At 39.4% G+C, this 18,834-nt stretch overlaps 1 protein-coding gene across 5 annotated transcripts in view; it reads right to left on the reverse strand.

Annotated features, from left to right (window-relative positions):
- Positions 1–767, reverse strand: part of LOC27207654 (dipeptidyl peptidase 4) — a 125,920-nt gene extending 125,153 nt beyond the window's left edge. For 2 of the 5 annotated variants that reach the window (XM_039292706.2, XM_044922634.1), the window contains exon 1: positions 205–766. The gene's annotated coding sequence lies outside the window, so the exon portion shown is untranslated. Of the gene's footprint in view, positions 1–204 lie in introns of all 5 variants that reach the window. The other 3 variants (XM_039292701.2, XM_039292702.2, XM_039292705.2) reach the window with 3 other exon arrangements.
- Between the last annotated feature and the right edge of the window lie 18,067 nt (positions 768–18,834).

Genomic DNA, 18,834 nt, shown 5'->3' on the forward strand with positions numbered 1-18,834 from the left:
AAACGCCTTTTAAATATACACTGCCACGCTAATAAGTGGTTTTGTAATATGTACATAGGTCTAAACGCTGGCGTGGCGTAATTTGAAATAAAAAACTTGAACTGCGTGCTTACTGGACTTGTGATCCTGATCAAAAATGGTGATACCTTAAAACGAATTTTTTTTGAAATTTATATACTGAAATCGATAGAATTTTTAACTTACCCATAATTCATGTGAGCACATTTTTAAAATACGTTTTATAATAGGACCTTGTGCACTTTAAAACACTAATATTAACTAAGTTATCACAAATATCTTACAAAGTTTAGTTAAATATAGTTTGTTAACATTTGACAACCTACATTTTTCACATTTATCCCAATATTTTCTTAGACATATCCGACGAGGTCCTTTTACATATTAAGTAACAGTTTCAAATTTATTCCAAAAACTATGAAATAGTTAATTTTTATTTTGCATTATTATATGTCATTATAAAATTAATTGCATATTATTATATTATTTATACACAGTCAAATGAAGAATAGAAGTGTTCGCATAAAACTATCCAATGGGCATTTAAGATTTTAGGTTTGAAGCAAAGTTCTCTTTTATCAGAATACAAAGAACACATCATTTCAATAGTTTTATGATATAAAACAGTGAACTCTTTAATTATGAAAGACTTTTGCTTTTATTTTAAGATGTTGGTTTATAATATCCCTATTAACAGGGTGACATTTGTTTTTATGTGTAAATAAAAAAATACATACATACATATTCGTAATTTACTGTATTCGTAATAACGACTATTTGTTTCGTAAGGTTCCATTTCAAAGCAAATCCTATCACAATCTTAATTTTTGGAAATTATTTCAATTTTAATTATTCCGATTTTCACTTCTGTCCCTAGACAAACCTTTTTTTGATTTACTTTAAAAGAATAATGTCACTTATCTAAATCCGTCAAAAGGAAAATTTTTATTTTTCATATTTTATTTTTATAGCGCTATCAGATTGTAATTAAATTAAAATTATTTTGTATTTATAAAATTTATTTGTATACTTTGTACAGAAACATTCAAATTTTGTATCAACATTTTTTTATGTATTGTACGGATGATTTTGGTTTGCGGACATTAATTGACATTAATTAATTTATTGTAGTGAGTAATAGCAACGCTTCTATTAATAATTTAAGACTCAGAGTACTATTACTCCCCTCGTCCCATCGAGTCAGGGAATGCGACCAGCGAAATAAATCCGAATTTATTTTCCAATCGAACATTTTTAGATAATAGTCTCGGAAAAAACAGCACAGCAATAAACAAATGAATAAAATCAAACACATTATAAAAACACGAAGGATTAATTAATGGGAAACCATACGCCAGAGAAGTGGAAGAGGAATTAAAATTATAAAACGCAGTATTTTCAGAAAATCTAATCATATAAAGCTGTTAGATATATATGAATTTAAAAATCGCGAAACAAAATTTGTGGGACATAAAACTATTAATATAATAATTTACAGTCACAAAATAGTTAAAACAGCAAATATATATATATATATTATTTATAGGTGTATAAAATATTGTTATGCACATTAATATTGGCGAAGACTGTGCAATTTGGAATATAGAAATATATACAGTAAATAATCGAACGAAACTTATGAAAACTTCTGCATTACTTAAAAACTTGCGGAAATATGAAAAAAATTAAATATACAAGAAATGCCAGTAGATCAAGCTATTAAAAGTTCTTACGACGGTGTAATGTTTGTAATTTTTGGAAAGAAAAAAAGCAATTTATTAGCAATTCATTTTTTATACGGTATTGGCAAAGACACTAGAAATTTCGCGTTCGCATTCGCACTATCTAAGTAACGGGTCGGGGAACTCCAATATAGCATTCTCTCTTGCTTTAAAATAAATTTTACGTTTTCTTTTATATGTCTAAAATGTTTTTCCTTATTTTATGCCAACTTTGGAGACACAATTTAGCGGCACCTCAGCTGTGCCATTATATTTCTTTATCTAAGCTCCCCTCTCTCGCGAGCTCTTTCTCTTGTACTCTCTCACCTACTCGTTTGCCTTAGCGTTCTGCAGAGCGAGAGCGAGAGCGAGAGAGCGGAGAGCTCTACAGCAAACAGCTCTTTTCTACGCATACAGTAACAGCCGACAACTGTATGTTTGCACACGTATGCTAATGCATTGTAAATTTGACAAAGTATGCTCTTCACTTTACAAGTTCTTAAAATTTAAATCTATATAAATTTTTATCAATTGCCACCAAGTAAAAAATTCCTGTTTTGCATTGCCTTAACGTTACTATTATTAAAATATAGCTTAGAAACAGTAATAGCCCTATGTACATAATATCCCAAAATAAATTTCAACAATGACTTTATATTAGAATATTTGTCATTAGAGTATTCAGCTTGCGACGTGCGAAAAACTAGAGTAGACATTATGTAGTTGACATCGATTCTTAGGTGCTTATGACCGCTCGTCGTGCCTCAAGAAATCAATTTAGCAGGTTGAAAATTTTTATTTATTTTTTTTTCTTTTTTTTTGGTAAATTAATGTTTTAAATTACAAATGCAATAATAACAATACCAGATCGAAACTTTTTTTATTTATAAGTTGAAAAAATGAGGAACTGCTTGAAATTTTGCAACGAAATCGGCCAAAACTCAAAACATGTAAATTCGTTTCATGGATCAAAATTGATTTCGGCCCGAAAATCGACTTCTAGCACAACTACGCACACATATACGCGTTCTCGTCTCTTGTTTTTACTCACACAAGCAAGCAAATTCTATTTTTAGATTTCTTATGCTCTTAGCGTAAGCGAGCGGAAAGAGAGAAAATGTGGCCTTCACCAAAAAAGTGGCTGCATAGTGCCAAACCAATGTATGGCCGTTACGCATCTTGTTATTCTAGTGTCTTTGGTAGTACAATAGATCCGACTGGGTCGCAATAATAATATATAAAAAATAAATAAATAAAAAAATATGAGAAAACGCCTATTGTTGTCACATGTTCACTAACCTCTAAAAAAATACACTCTATTAAAAACTTATTTAATTGATTTATTTTAGTTAAAGTCGAAAACATAAAAAAAAAAACTACAAAGGTGGAAGGAAGCACAGCACCACTACAAGAACCTCATACAATTAATACTAAGCACCGGAAACAAGGAAAAGAAGAAACTGCGTAACGGACACACACATACAGGTTTGCTTTTATTTTGGAAAGAATTCTCACATATAATACACATTCAAACATAAACTCAAACCTGAATCTACAACAACTAGTAACCCTTGTACATCAACTAGATTGATTTACAGAGTAAATCAGCTCCTTTTGTTAGCCTCATCAGTGGACCAAATAACATGCGGACAGTACTGACTCGGAACTATCCGTGACAAAATTAAAGGCAGGGCAGACGAAGCGCTGGATGTCTGCGATTTACTCCTTAGATGGGATGACATCAACGCAAACCTCAAGCGACTATACTTTAGCAAGAGAACAGAAGAAATGCTTGTTAGAGAGCTACACAATCTTCCGGACGGACTCAGTATGGAAAAATTGTATTACTCAGCCGCAAAAATAAGAAGCGAATTAATGTCACTCGCCAGAGAAGCAGACCCTAGTGTACTCTCTCTCGCGGCCAAATACCTAATAAGCGTTCTATCTTATAGTTACTTATTCTGGCTTATATTTACATCCCTTTTGTTCTCATCGGACCTGCAGCTGCTAAATGCAAGATTTTCTTGCAGCTATTGTGGAAGGCTAAACTGCTCTGGGACGAAAGTCTTCATTTAGAGTTGCAAACGACCGTTTAGTACTAGGCCCTAAGAGTATCGTAGAAGTTCATGGATTCTGTGATGCCAGCATTGAAGCATACGAAACTTGCGTGTACATCGTTTCCATGTCCGAGGAGGCAACTAGTCATCCCCTGTGCTCCAAGTCTAGAATAGCTCCCTTAAAAACGTTTATGTTACCAAAGCTGAGCTTTCGGGGGCTTTATGAATTCCGTATTGCAGATTCGATGGGAAATATTTATGATGAATGGTTCGGTAGTGGCCTTGTCTTGGATCAGGGATGAACTTTCTAATTTTAATGTATTCGTGGCCAACCGAGTGGCCGGCCTCTATTCAGCAGCTAAAAAGCGGCATGGAATGGCATTATGTACAGACCGATTTTAACCCTGCTGATTTTCATTCCAGACCACTGTGGTCCAGAATTCGATTTTTTTGGCATCAAGCCGAAATTTTTATGTCAATATATTGTCCTTTAGCAATTATTTTCTAAAATAAAATATATCATATAAATAAAAATCAAAAACAAAATTTACCGAAAGCTTCACTAAGTCGTTTTATGAGCTTTTAAAGGTGAAGTGTTAATCAGCTGACTGAGAAAATGCAATTCCCGCCAAATTATTTGCTTACTTTTGCAAGTGGTACGATCGTTAATACGCATCCATAAATTATAGTGAAATATGGATGGTATGGTTCGCTCTTTCTTACACAAAGTTCAAAATACTGGCCGGCCTCTTGTGTTATTAAACGACCATTAATCAAGCTTGCTATTAAGTAAATGCCCATATCTAGATATTAATATCAATTGCAATTCATTCCATACCATTCAACGAATATTTGGATAAGTCTCCAAATTTATTTACCGTAATTGCCATCATGGGCTTTGCACGGAACTAAAAGTCTCATATGGCTCGTCCAGCGTACGCATATGTGGCACGAAATTAAGGGAGTTGCAGTCTAAGGGATTTGTCAAAAACTTAAGCTCTATTGCGTCGCTACAACCCTTTCTGGATGAGAATGACACTTAACGCGTTGGCAGCCGTTTGGAAAATTCGGCACTTTCAAACTATGCAAGAAGCCCAATGATTTTGCCCAAAAACACTCTCCTATTATTCGGAGATTTCATAACCTACAGCTGCACGCAGGTCCACGAGCACTGCTGGCAAATGTACGTTTGCAGTTCTGGGCTATTGGCGGGTTAATAATTGTCTCAAGAGTAGCTCGCAAATGCGTTAAATGTTTTAGGACTGAGCCGCAGCTTATTGAGCATATCATGGGCCACTTTCCCAAGCAACAACTGGCAGGATCTCTCAGTTACTGGAGTCGACTATTATCGACTCCAATCCAAGTTGTGGGCCTTTTGAATATCCATCCTACCACAAATCGGCCGTCCTGACCAGCTGATCCCCTGACCATGGCTTACATTGCTTGTTCGTAGTTGTATAATAATTTTTTTTTATGTTTACATTCTATATCTATTTGTTTGTTTTTCATTATCAGTGTTAAATTGTGTGTTCGCCTTTTTCCTGTTGCTTATCCAATGTTTAATATTTTTATGCTCCAGACACCTTGGTGCGTGTTACGTACACAGATATGAAATTGGCCGAAACTCCAAATATGTAAATTCGTTTCTTGGATCAGAATTGATTTCGTGCCGAAAATCGTCTTCTTATACAAGTTTGCAGTTGTGACACATACACGTTCTAGTCTATTGTATTTACTCACACAAGCAAGCAAATTCTTTTTCTAAATTTCTTACGCTCCCAGCGTAAGCGAGCGGACAGAGGGCAATTTGGGCCGTGAACAAAAAAGTGGCTGCATAGTGCCAAGCCAATGTATGGCCATTACGCATCTTTATTATTGTAGTGTCTTTGGTTAAGCCACCTAACGCCATAACTCAGCTCACCTTCATAGAGTGCGGATCAAGAAGTGGGCCAGGGTCCACTTAGCGGCATGATGTTCGAAAAGCCACCACCGATTTCGGGACTGGCAATGCAGCAACAGCCCTTGCAGCAGCAGCCTCACTCGCATCAACATCCCCATCTAGATCCGCACCAGATGCCGACCAACCAAACTGCCTACGGGGGATACGAAGGTAGAGAGCAGCTGGTGAAGAAGGAGAAGGCTGATGACAACAGCATAGCATCAGCAGTTACAACAGTAGCCGGCATTATGTGGAGATGGATCGATTCAATTCTCGTTCGCTAAACTCAATAAAACATATCGTTCGAAATCACAAAATATACCTCGTCTCAAAAGACGAAGACGCAACTTTTGAACTATTTCATGTAAGATTTAATTTTTTATTTACAACTAACCCCCACAATGGATCGGTAAGATGAAGTTCGAATTTTTTCGGTGTTCGACTTGAGGAATTGCTCAAAAACAGCCAATAATACAGCTAATATTAGCTGAACATTGTTATTGTTTTCGTATTTGGTCGAGGTGCTTATACCACCGTGGGACCCTGAATGAAGTGTGTTTGCTGCAGTTTGTGGAATGGAAAGCTTTGCTTGGCTTCTTTGTTTACGTTTTGGGAAATAGTAGTTGTTTGTTGGGTAAGTACTTGAACACTTAGCCTGCACTTCTCCGTTCTTATTTTTCCCTTGATCAGCAGAAGCTTTCCGTCATTTCTAGAATCTGTATGCTGAAACACAACCTTCTAGTTTTTATAGTTGCTGAGATCTCCACGTTCATATGGACAGACGGATATGGCTAGATTGACTCGGCTATTGATCATGATCAAGAATATATATACTTTATATAGTTGGAAGCTTCCTTCTGCCGGTTACATACTTTCAACGAATCTAGTATACCCTTTTACTCTACGAGTAACGGTTATAAAAGGGTCTGTTGAATATTTGTGATAAGCTTTTGGAAATAGGGTCGTGATAATAGGAATATGGTCGCTATCATGGAGGTCGTTTTGTGTTTCCCACATGGCGTAAAGTGCTAAGATTAAAGAAATGATTATTAGAATAAATTATTATTAATTTTAACCCAAAAGGTAGTCGCGTGAAGCGATATGAGCAATTTCTCGTAGAACTCTCTTCAAGTTTAATTTGGTGAAAAAGTGACATTAAATCAAGGCATGAAAAATACTTTGCTCTTCCTAGTTGATCCAAAATGTCCAAATGTCGCATGTCATTCTAGGAAGTCGAAATTTGTCGGACAACAGTTTTTTATTTATTTGGCGATAGTCTATGACTAATCTCCATGTTTCTGATCTAAAGCAGGGAGTTCAACGATATTATCTTCTATTAATATTCAAACTTCTTGTTTAATTTGCGTGGCTCCGTAGATTTTAATATATACTGGTTCTTTATCCTTAAGACTTAATTTTTGTTTAAAAAAATTGTTTGTCGTTATTGATTCGGTTTTAAGTCCGAATAAATCGCTATATTTGGAGTATATTTCATTGAATTTGGATTCAAATAGTGACGGAAAATTCGTTCTTCTTAGAGCCATTTTTCGGGCAACTTCGAATCTTGCTGGAACTGAATATTATTGGAATATTAAGTGGATATTCTAAATTGTTTGGCCGAAGTAATAACCGAAATTGGCCAAAACCGCAAATATATTGACGGTCACCAAAAAAGTGGCTGCATAGTGCCAAACCAATGTACGACCGTTACGCAACTTGTTATTCTAGTGTCTTTGGTATTGGTGTGTTGAGTAACGTAAATTTTTTACATAAATCGACATTCAGTCAAAGATCATTTCCATCATTGAAACAAACACCAAAGATTGTATTATTGTAAAATATACCTCTTCTAAAAATGTTTAATATCCAAAAAACTAATAAGATAGATCAATATCCCGGCCTAGTATCGAATTCAAAACAAGAGAGAGTGCTATAGTCATGTTCTCTGACTACCAGTACCCGTACGTACATAGCTAATATGAATGCGAACGCGAAATTTCATCATTTTTTTGGGATATCGATAGATATTGGGGAATAAAATAAGAAAAAATTTAAAAATTGTTCCAAATTGTGGGCGTGACCGGTTTGGCGGCTTTAGTGCGTTAGAGTGGGCAAGGCAAAAAGTTTTTGGCAAATCGATAGAAAATTATAAGGCTTGGCAGTTTTGGCAACATGGGTCAACAAACTCGTTTTTGCCTCTAGAATCTGTATGCTGAATCTCAACCTCTTAACTCTCATACGGACAGACGGACATTTCCAGATCGATTCGGCTATTGATCCTGATCAAGAATATATATACCTTATGTGGCCGGAAACGCATTCTTCTCTTTAGTTCACCATTTAGTTTACGAGTAACGGGTATAACTACAAAATTGGTTACAGGAGAATATTACTATTGATAATACTACTTATATTGAAAAATCCATTAAACAGCTACTAAAAGCTTAGCATTAATTATACAGATGCCGAAGATAAATAAATAAATATTGAACAAGATTTTCATTAAATAAGTCGTGATGCCAGAGATAAACTACAGCAATGTTCAACACAATTTATTTTCAATACTACTACAATTTCACGATGAGAAAAACAACAACAAAAAATATAAGTAATTTATTAAAAAGATAACACATTAGAAAAAAACCACTATTAGTTTGAACGCTGCGTAGAAAATGGTAATATAATAGGTACGCTAGGTGTTTTATTCATTCCTCCCAAACCACCAGGCAGTTTACAGTGTCGAGAAGCACGTACAAATCATAAAATTGTTTTATGAAAATGGGTCTTCAGTTCGAGCAATTTTCCGCGCACTTCGCTGATCGTCCTGCCGAGTCGAATATCTGTCGATTGGGGGACAAATTCGAGTCAACCGGGTCAGTAAACAATAAGTCGGCTCCTGTGCGTCAACGTAACGGGAGATCTGCCGAGAATATCACCGCTGATGGCGACTGTTTGTTGCGGATTTTGGGCCGGAGGCGTGATTAATCCGTATTTTTTAGAAAATGTTTATGGTGAGGCCGTCACCGTTGATGATAACCAATTTCTTTTGGCCTGAATTCCTGTTGCCTCTGGGCAACCTGTGGTTTCAACAGGTCGGTGCTACGTGCCACACAGCACACGCTACGATGGATGTTTTGCACTGAGATCGTACGATTGACCTCCGCTGGACTTTTTCTTGTCGGGTTTTCTTAGGTCGCAGGTCAAGCATAGACATTTTGGCAATGTTCTGGAGAAGTGGAGTATCTTAATTTGAGGTCAGGAAAGTTCTTTGTGTCTCATTTCGAAGAACTTTAGGAGTAACTCAAATAAATACGATATTAACATTTTGATTCTTTAGATGACATAATTTTTTCCTTCGAATTATATCGACATTTCAACGTTTTTACCGACGACAGCAGAAATAAACAATTATCAAAGAATTAAACAGTCATGTGTTAACATAAAAGGTTTGACCAATACAAATTAATGAAACAAAATATGTAGCCAGAAACCATCAAGCCAAAAATAATCTTTTTATCAAAGTCCACTTTAGTTGCCGCTGTCACCGATAAAAGTCATTATTATAAGGAAAATTAATTTGTAAAATCAGTTAATGGTAACGATAATGAACTTCTAAAGTCCTCGCCGTTTGCTGTGCCTTCCTTCGTTGGCCCTCTTCATCCTTGACAGCTGACCCCGTGCCGGCTCGAATGGTACGATGTTATGGTGGCGGAGGTGTATCGTCTGTTAGGTCAAGCCAACCTAGAACCACGCCAGGCCCTTGTCGTCTCTGCCAGTGGACCACCTGCCTCGAATGAGTCCTACGATTTTACGGTGGCGGTGTATCGTCCGTGAGGTTGAATCAGAGCTCTTCCCAGAACCACCGTTGCTAACGAAAGACGCCCCAGTCCTTTTTCACCGCGCCAGGTCATCGTATTCTGCTTTGGCCGGCTCGAGGTTGGCGTTGGCCGTAGGTCTTATTCTAGTGTCTTTGGCATTACAGTACCGGTTACCGTTTGACCTGGCTGCTCTTGACTCCTCCTTATTCCACCCTTCTATTCTCTTTTCTAAGCTTGCAATCTAATAACTTATCATTTTTAAAAAGTAATGGTTCCATAAATGTAACCTTCTTGTCTTATATTATAATTTACTTTTCTGCTTCTCTGTTTCTATTAGGGTCTTAGATCTGCTTCTTATCAACTTCTAATCTAACAATTTAACAGAATTTATTAATTTCAAGGAACTGCCTATGGACAGTAGTCATGTACCATCGGTGTTGTATTGACAAAATAGGTGTAAATAATCAAATGTCGCAATCACATTTGTTATTCGAAATGTATATTCGATAACTTCTCTCTACTCTTAATAAATGCATATGTAACTAATAAGTGCATATACATAGTCAGTACTCATATCTGTCATGATATGGACCGTACTTCAGTACAAAATATGCAAATATTGCGCTGACTACTGTTTTGCAAATTTCGGTACGAGGTACAATAGTATTTATATGAGAACAAGCCGTGTTAAAAGCTATGTTAGATGTTTCCTTTAAGATCATAGTTTAGTTCTTTTGCATTTTTCACATAGTTAGTAATAATTTAAGCCCGGTACAAAAGAAAAATTCCGCTTATTCTTAATTGCACTCATCTTCCCGGAAATATTTCGAGTCGCTGTTTGGCTGGTTTATTGTTGCTGCAATTTTCATGTCTGCGGAAAATAGGGAAACGTTATCGCTTATGCAAACAGAGTGACATTATTTGGAAAACTGAAGGGCAACTATTCAATTCAATATTTTCAGTGTTTTTAGCAAGCCGATTTAAAGAAGCAAAAATAGTGACTCTTTGTATAAACTGCCTTAGAGTGGTCATCAATTAAGATTGTGCATCCTCGGCAATTGTCGTGAAGAAGAACCTTAATCCAGCAAACCGATTTCAAGATCAAAAATAAAGATAAAGACTTTGTATAAATTTCCAAAGAGTGGTCATTAATTAATAAAGTGCACCTCCGGCAATTGTTAAGCCTACATATCTAAGCGCCACACACGAAAGATCTTAGCTTACCGAAACGCTGTCCTCGGGTTCATTTAATCTTTTCACAGAACCCTCTGCATTTCCGGGCCCGTCTTCAGCTCTTATTGCGCACGACTTAGGCAAAGATTGGGTACTCCTATCCACTACCACCGTGCTAGTAAAAAACCGTTCAGGAACCATTGTTTCTTGCTGTGCTGTACTTGACTCGGGATCCAGCTGCTCTTGATAAAGAAAACAAAATCGTCTACTTGTGTAACCGGAATAGATGACTATACTTTTGGGACTGATGGTCTGTCAGTTTACCTAATAATGCGATCTCAAACCTCGAATACTTGACTTCCATCAGTGCTGTTATTGCTTTCAATACAACCACGCATCAGCCAAGCTTTAACGTTAACGTTTTTAACTTGATCAAATCCCAAAAGCCTAATCTCGCGGATCCAGATTTCTATCGCCCTCAGCGCGTAGATTTATTGATTAGCGGCAGTCTATTTTACTATTTCCTGTGCGTCGGTCAAGTTAGGCTTTTGCCGGGATTGCCTCTAAATCAAAAGACTCATTTAGGATGGGTAATGAGATAACCTTACTGGATCGTCTTGAGGTGCTGCCTCCGCAGTTTTGCAAGCCTTAGGGTTGCCCCAAACATTATCTGTGCTGCTAAGGAAGAATACTTTGGGGACATACGCAAGCAGTTCCGGCAAAAGAATCTAGTTCCTGTCGTAATTTTTTACCTCGGCATGCGTCATAAAAGAGGACGACACCACTATTAAGCTTCAGCATCAACTTCTTCAGGGTACTCTTGCTGATGGCTGGTCCAGTAATTCAGCCAAAACTAGTCCATGTTTTCGCTCGCATCCAGTTGCAATCGCAGGTCGATGCATCAGTTGCCTATGGCCAACGAAGAAATGTTTACATGACATTCGGACATGAAACCACTACTCCTCCGGACTGCGTAATAGGAGTACGACTCATTAAAGAATCGACCCACTCAAGAGTCTGCGACGCAGCACTTATGAATTAACACGTGCATGTAGTATTTAAGACACTATGTATTTCCTATTTACTTCTCTCAGCGTAGGTCTAATTGTGACCCGAGCTAGAATATAAAATCAGATCAATTTTTGTGACCGAACAAACCTCACTTCTTTTTACTTCAATCGGAACTTGGAACTTCGGGCATTTACAGAAATCCTTCAACTCCAACCACGATTTAAGGAACTCCATATTCCTTAATCATAACTCGCGCAATAAGGCTGCTGTAAAAAGCTACGTGTGTGCTAGCTCAAGGAGTTTGTGTGCTCGTGTCACCAAATTTATGATTTGTGTGATTGCCCGACCAAGGAGAAGACAGAGTTTCAGTGTAGAATGGCTCGATTGGCGTTAAATTCCTCCTCGATCACCTCTTTCATTCTGACCTTCGATGATCTTCTTCTTTGCCAAAGATCTGCGGTATTTAATTTTTGGCCTTTAGTATAAATTTCAGAAATCCCTGACGATCTTCATGCCTTAACTCCAGACCATTTTAGAATGGTGGCACGCCATGGTTTTTCATCGAGCCAGATGTGACAAGCTTAAACTTCCATCGCTTCCATAGCTGCCAGCGCATCGCCTTCCTGCAGAAGATTTTCTGGTCCCTTTGGCAGGAAGAGCATTTATCCTTACTGCAGCAGCGATCGAAGGGGCGCACACCCAATCTTGGGTTAGTTGTGGATGACATAGTCCTCGTAAAGGATGAAAACTTACCGGGTAAAGTGGCCTTTGGCGATAGCCGTTGACCTACTGCCTGAAAAAAATGGAGTCACCCGACTTGTTGTACTGAGCACAGCAACAGGATTGACGAAGGGAGCAGTGAATAATGAAACGCTTCCAAAGGGAGGAGTATGTCGGGGCTCGCAGCCGCCAGCAGCCCTTAAATTTATGTCCACGGTTATCAGCTGCGTGAGCATTTAAGCTCTCCCATCTCGCGAGCTCTTTCTTTCACTCTCGCTTCTTCACCTTTGTGCAGAGTATTTTCTCATAGTTACCACTGGCTATAATGACAATATTGTCAGCATAGCCTTGGCAAAGTATACCTCTGCGGGTCAGTCTGTCCAGCAACTCCTCTACCAGCAAGCTCCACAGGAGAGGCGAGAGGACACCCCCTTGTGGTAGATACTGTGGACGACTGTCCTCCTATAGTGGCCATGGCTCGCCTAGATGCCAGTAGTGATTTGATCCATCTACTGGATGTCGCATCTAGTCCTCTTCTTGCCAGGGATGCGTTGACAGCCTCATGGGAGGTATTGTCGAAAGCACCCTGTATGTCTAAGAAGGCACATAACGCCACTTCCTTATGAGTCAGTGAGTCCTCGATAAGGCTTTTCAGGTGATAAAGGGCAGTATCAGTTTATTTGCCCGCCCTGTAGGCATGCTGCGTCCGTTGGAGCGGATGCTCCACAAGCAGAGTGTTTCTAATGTTGACATCCACTAGCTTTTCCAACGTTTTTAGCAAAAACGATGTCAAGCTTATGGGTCTGAACGACTTCGGATCAGTGATGTCCTTCTTTCCAGCTGTTGGACTGAAGACCACTTTTGCTATACTCCAGGCAGTAGGTATGTGGCCTAAAGTTAGGCTGCTGATCAGTATTTTCCTGATCGGCACTGCGAGCTGATTTAGCGATCGTTGTAGCAGGATTGGCTGAATGCCAACTGGACCAGGAGATTTGTAGGGCTAGAATGCCCATATTAATCTCTCCGTTGTTACTATTGATTTAGCTTTGGCCCAATCAGTAGCACGCGGTCTACTTTGTGCCGTAACTGGGGTATTCCCATCCATTTGATGCGTGCTTCCCGGAAAGTGAGTTACCAGTAGTAGCTCAAGTTTCTCCTTTCTTCCTATAGTATAAGAGTTATCCTCCGTTCGTAGTGTCAGATTTGATTCTGGAACTCCTTTGGAGATTGCTCTGTGAAGTCTAGCGCCTTCACATGTGTTTACTATTGCCTGACAGAAGGTTCTATAATTCCTTCGTTTGGCTTTCCTCATGGCCAGTTTATTCTGGTAGGCATCCAAGGTTCCTTCTCTTTTTGCTTTGATAAAGAGACGCCTGGTCGCTTTCCGCAACTTCTTCAAAATTGCGGCCAAGGGAACAGTTTTCTCTGAACGCGTTTGTAAGACGCGAGTTAATGTGTTCTACGGTGGCCACCAGTTCTAGAGTGGTATGGAGTTTCCCGGTTACCCCAGTAACTGGATCTCGCAGTAAGGAGGCATTGAACCCTTCCCAGTTCGTATTCCTGGGATTGCGCTTACGCTCGCTACATTCTAGATTTAGCCCTATGTTAAAACGAATAAATCTGTGATCTGGCATTGACTCCTCAGGAGATACGTGCCAGTCGCTTATATGCGAAGCCACTGATCTGCTGGAAAGTGTTATGTCCAGAACCTCAGATCTTACCCTAGTATCAAATGTTGGATCATTGCCGACCATCTGATACGACCGCAACTTTAATGGTCCCAGTTACGTCCGCATATGATGGCTTGCGTATCTCAGCTGCCTTTGCAGCCCTTGAGGTATTTGGGCCATCGAAAGGAGCAGTCGGTGGCCTGCTCTTCTTCACTTTCGGCCTCTTAGGCGTATTCGTCGGAGGCGTCAGGGTGGAGTTTGCCCGCTTCGAAGCAGAGTTGGGCCTTTACTCTAGCGGCTGCGGTGTCTTGGCCAGAGACAAAGCTTCCGCAGGTGACTTGCCCTGCTGAAGGTAACGAAGATACCACTTCGTTGATATTTTTAGGTCTATTGTTCATAGTTCCCACGAGTTGGAGAGAAATAAACGGTCCAGCCGAGCAGAGATCCGATGTACCCGTGTAAGGCTAACTAGACCGGGCAGACGCCACTTGCCCGGACTCTCCGTTATCGACTTGGCTAGTTATTACACGGGCCCCCAGCCTGGCAGACTTTCGGCACGGGTCGAATGACACCTTAGTCCGGCCCAGAGATGTGGAAATTTTAGAGTTTCCACCTCCAGCCCAACTACTATTAGCCAGCACTCTTAGCAGAGGCCTAACTAAGAGCCTGTTTCCAGCCGCCCTCGCGTGGAGAGTGTAGTTGCACTTCCAGTAATGTGTCACCATTACAGCGCGTACCACCAGGTTGTTGTTCCCCTTGTGATACCTACTGGCATGGCATCCACAAGCTACCTTACAATGTATTGAATATAAAATGGTTTACGATATTTCTGGAAGGTACAAGTTGGTGTTTTGTGTTGGTGTTTTGCGTACCACCAGGTTGTTGTTCCCCTTGTGATACCTACTGGCATGGCATCCACAAGCTACCTTACAATGTATTGAATATAAAATGGTTTACGATATTTCTGGAAGGTACAAGTTGGTGTTTTTTGTTTAATTAGACTTGTTAGCTCTTAGGACCCCGCTCTCCACTAAGCCTAGAAAACAAATTACGGCTGTACAAAGCAGTCCCAAAACCAGTATGGACCTACGCGGTGCAACTGTGGGGAACATCTGGCAACTCTAACATTGAAATATTTCAGAGATACCAGTCTATGACTCTAATAGCAATTACAGGGTATCCATAGTATATGACTAATCGTGACATCCAGAAAGACATGGAACTTCCCCTTGTTAAAGACGAAATAAAGTCAAACGCAGAGCGATTCACGTCCATGATAATGTCCTAGCACTAGGCCTACTAGATAACACCAGCAAACGAAGACGACTAAAAAGATTTCATGTACTGGACTTGCTATATGGATTTACAAATAGATAAAAATATTTAAATTTGTATATATATATATACAGTGATCTCAATTCATCCGGTGATATAATTATTTAACGCTAAAAAATGTGTTTATTGTCTACTAAGACAGATGGGAAAAAAATATAAAATAAAATTTAAAAAAGTATACGTGCAATGCAACAGTCCTAGAACATATTCTTTGTTTGTGTATTTAAAACATTATTTTTGTGTAGATAAAAGTGCTTTCTATATTTCTCCATTATTGTCTTGGTAAGGGGTGAGAATGTGAGACATTAGGAATATGTCGTTAGTAACGGTGATATACCAGTCTGTAGATTTTATGTTCATTAGTTAACGTTAAAAAGGTTGTCGAGCTATCAAAGTTTCGAATTAAATATTCCTAGTCGTGTTAGTTGTTAACCCATTTCAATGTCTTCGATATATTCATTAATATGTTCAATGTTAAATATTAAAAGGGAGATTTTTCGTTCTTTTCCTAAATATTTTGAGTGGGAATTTATCAATTTAATGCCGTTATTAAGGCTTTCAATAACGTTATATTGACTGCTCATTTGTACCCTGTGTTGTGATAGGGATGAAATCTGTTGTTTAATATTTTGTTTGTCGTCTTCATCTAGTGTTCCAAAAAGGTATTTGTAAGTGGAACGTATGCTGTTAATTTATTATTTCATTTTTTGTATGTAATTTGTAATTTATGGTTGATTATCTTGATTGTGAGACAGTGGTGCATAAAAGTAGTAGGAAGTTCTATTGTTCGTGATTCAAATAAAACGAATCCTTGATTGTTTTCGATAGGGTTTATTTCGATTTTTCTTGCTGTAGCTTGTGTCATCATTAAAGTCATTGTAAATATTATAAGTCCAAAGATTGTGTTATGACGGTCGGCTGTAAATATTAGCTATTATTTTTGTTTTTTTTTTCGCACGGGTCCCACGGCCACACCTCCCGCCCAACCGGCCGAGGGGCGCCACCGTGTATCGTTCGGCCCGAATCGCGAGAAGATAGACGCGATATAGAAAAGAGAACAAAAACGAGGAAATGAACATAATGTAAAATAACTCTTATAAATATTAATGTTAGTAGGATCTAATTAGGTACTAAAAACAGTAAAAATTGATTGCTTTAATAGCGGCAGAGAGTCAAGATTACAGATAATAGGATAAAGTCTATTATAGTCAGAACATAATACTCTGTAAGGGTCATGCAACTTATAGTTAGATCTACAATGATTTAAGATAAGTGGTATATAATTTCTAGTGAATCTACTTGGAACCGAGAAGTTAAGCCGGCTAATGATGTCGGGACTCTCAACATCCCCACGAATAAGCTTACAAATAAAGACTGTTCCAAGCATAGTTCTACGGTTAGCTAGGGAAAGTACATTAATTAAAAGTAGTCTACTGGAATAAGGAGGTAATATACGGTTTGCATTCCAATTTAGGCGCAGCAAGGCAAAAAGTAAGAAGTTTTTTTGGACCGATTCAATGCGGTCCGAGTGGACTGCGTATTGTGGACTCCAAACAGGTGATCCGTTTAAATCCATCCATCTGCAACTCTCTAAAGTTAAACTTGATATTTGATCGCAATTGGTCTGACAAATGTTTACCTATGACCAGGATATCCAGCAAATAACTGCCGAAAATATGACGTTATTCCCAAAAATCGTTCAGACGGTACTGGAAATATTGCTACAGTTTGCGTTTTTTCATTGCTGCGCTGCTCTGTAAGATCTGACATTTGGTCCAGTTATTTCGAAACCCGTTCTGTTCAGAAGCCACTTGCACACTAAATTTGTTATTTGGTAAACATGCCAACCTTGGAGACCTGTTCAACTGCTCGCTGTGAGTTGCAGCGGCTAGCTCAAAGAGTTTGTGTGTTCGTCCCACCAAATTTATGATTTGTGTGATTGCCCGACCAAGGAGATGACAGAGTTTCAGATTAAAGTAGTTTTATTGGAGTATTTGTGGCTTTCTCCGGTGATCGCCGTCTGCTGCGCGGTGTTGCTTCTGCGACTTTTAGCTTTCTTTGTCTTGCGTGTCTCAACGAGCTTAGGATGTTATGGGAATCGTCCACGGGTTAAGGCTACGCTCGGCCTGGGACCGCCTTTTCCGACCACTGACTCCACTGACCTTCCAACCACGCCAGGTCCTTGTTTCTCCACCTTTACCATTACACCGTTACCGTTCGACCTCCAGCTCGAGTCCAAGGTCCAGCGCGGTACCGTTAGTTCACGGTCTCTCTGCATTGCCGTGGTCCAAGGTCTATTAATTCCCGTTCGACCTGACCGCCTTTGACTCTTAACCTATGCCGTGGTACCACGATGGTCTGCCGCTAGAATAACCTCCTAAAGATGAGACGATATTCCTGTCCAGCTTTAATGGCACGCTCAAAGCCGGACTCAGGAGGCACCATCTGGCTGGGACTTACGTGGTTCAGTTAACATATGAAACAGTCAGCGTGGACAAAACAAAAAACACGAGCTACTCGTTGTCTCACTCGGTGGTAATGTCGGCTCTACTAATAACGGTCACAGACATCGCTCCAATACGGGAACGACTGTAATCTGGAAAACCTGAGGAAGTTATCGGGAGAAGAATGGCGGAGCTTTTAACCGCAATGGCGATCGCACTGTTCCTTTAATTCTTGTGAAGGAAACTGATGTCGACAAAAGGTATCCCGATAGCACTCTGGTCCTAGAGGGGCAGGGGACGAGCACGGCCCTCACCGCTTAATAATCTGCGGGACGGGAGGAGTTATAACCCTGCACTTGAGTTCTCTGGTGGACCTCTCCCCTCAACCATGACTAGTCCCCAAACAATGACACCAGACGCCCCACACCCCGCTTCCCGTCACGGTCGATCGCATTTTAAGTAATCTGCTGTGTCAAACATCCCGGAACTATGTTGCCAACGTCTGCAGAATCACCGGACGTTGCGCATGCGACGAATTGCTTATTCGGCGGTCACGCTCGGCACTAAGCGGCCGAAGACCCGGCTCTGGAGTTTACAACGCAATACTAGATCTTGAATTGGTAATTTCCCTGGAGAACCCAGTTATGAATCGATTAAGAACTCCGTTGGATCTCGGAAGGCAAATCTTGCTTATTGCCATTAAGTAATGTTTTGGCCGAAGGGCTTTGACGAAAAACAGATACTTCAATTGCATCTCCTCTTCAAGTGCAGATGAATGGTAAGCAAAAACAATTGGCAAGTCGGGAGGTCGACGTTTCTGGTTTTTGATCGCCATCTATACAATAATTACAAAAAGTAACCACTTTTATGTGGGCACTTTCTTTAACTTTCAATGCTGTCTATGTTAGATAATTAAGAAATAATAAAG

The sequence above is a fragment of the Drosophila simulans genome, chromosome 2R, assembly GCF_016746395.2.
Source record: "Drosophila simulans strain w501 chromosome 2R, Prin_Dsim_3.1, whole genome shotgun sequence".
Taxonomy (NCBI): domain Eukaryota; kingdom Metazoa; phylum Arthropoda; class Insecta; order Diptera; family Drosophilidae; genus Drosophila; species Drosophila simulans.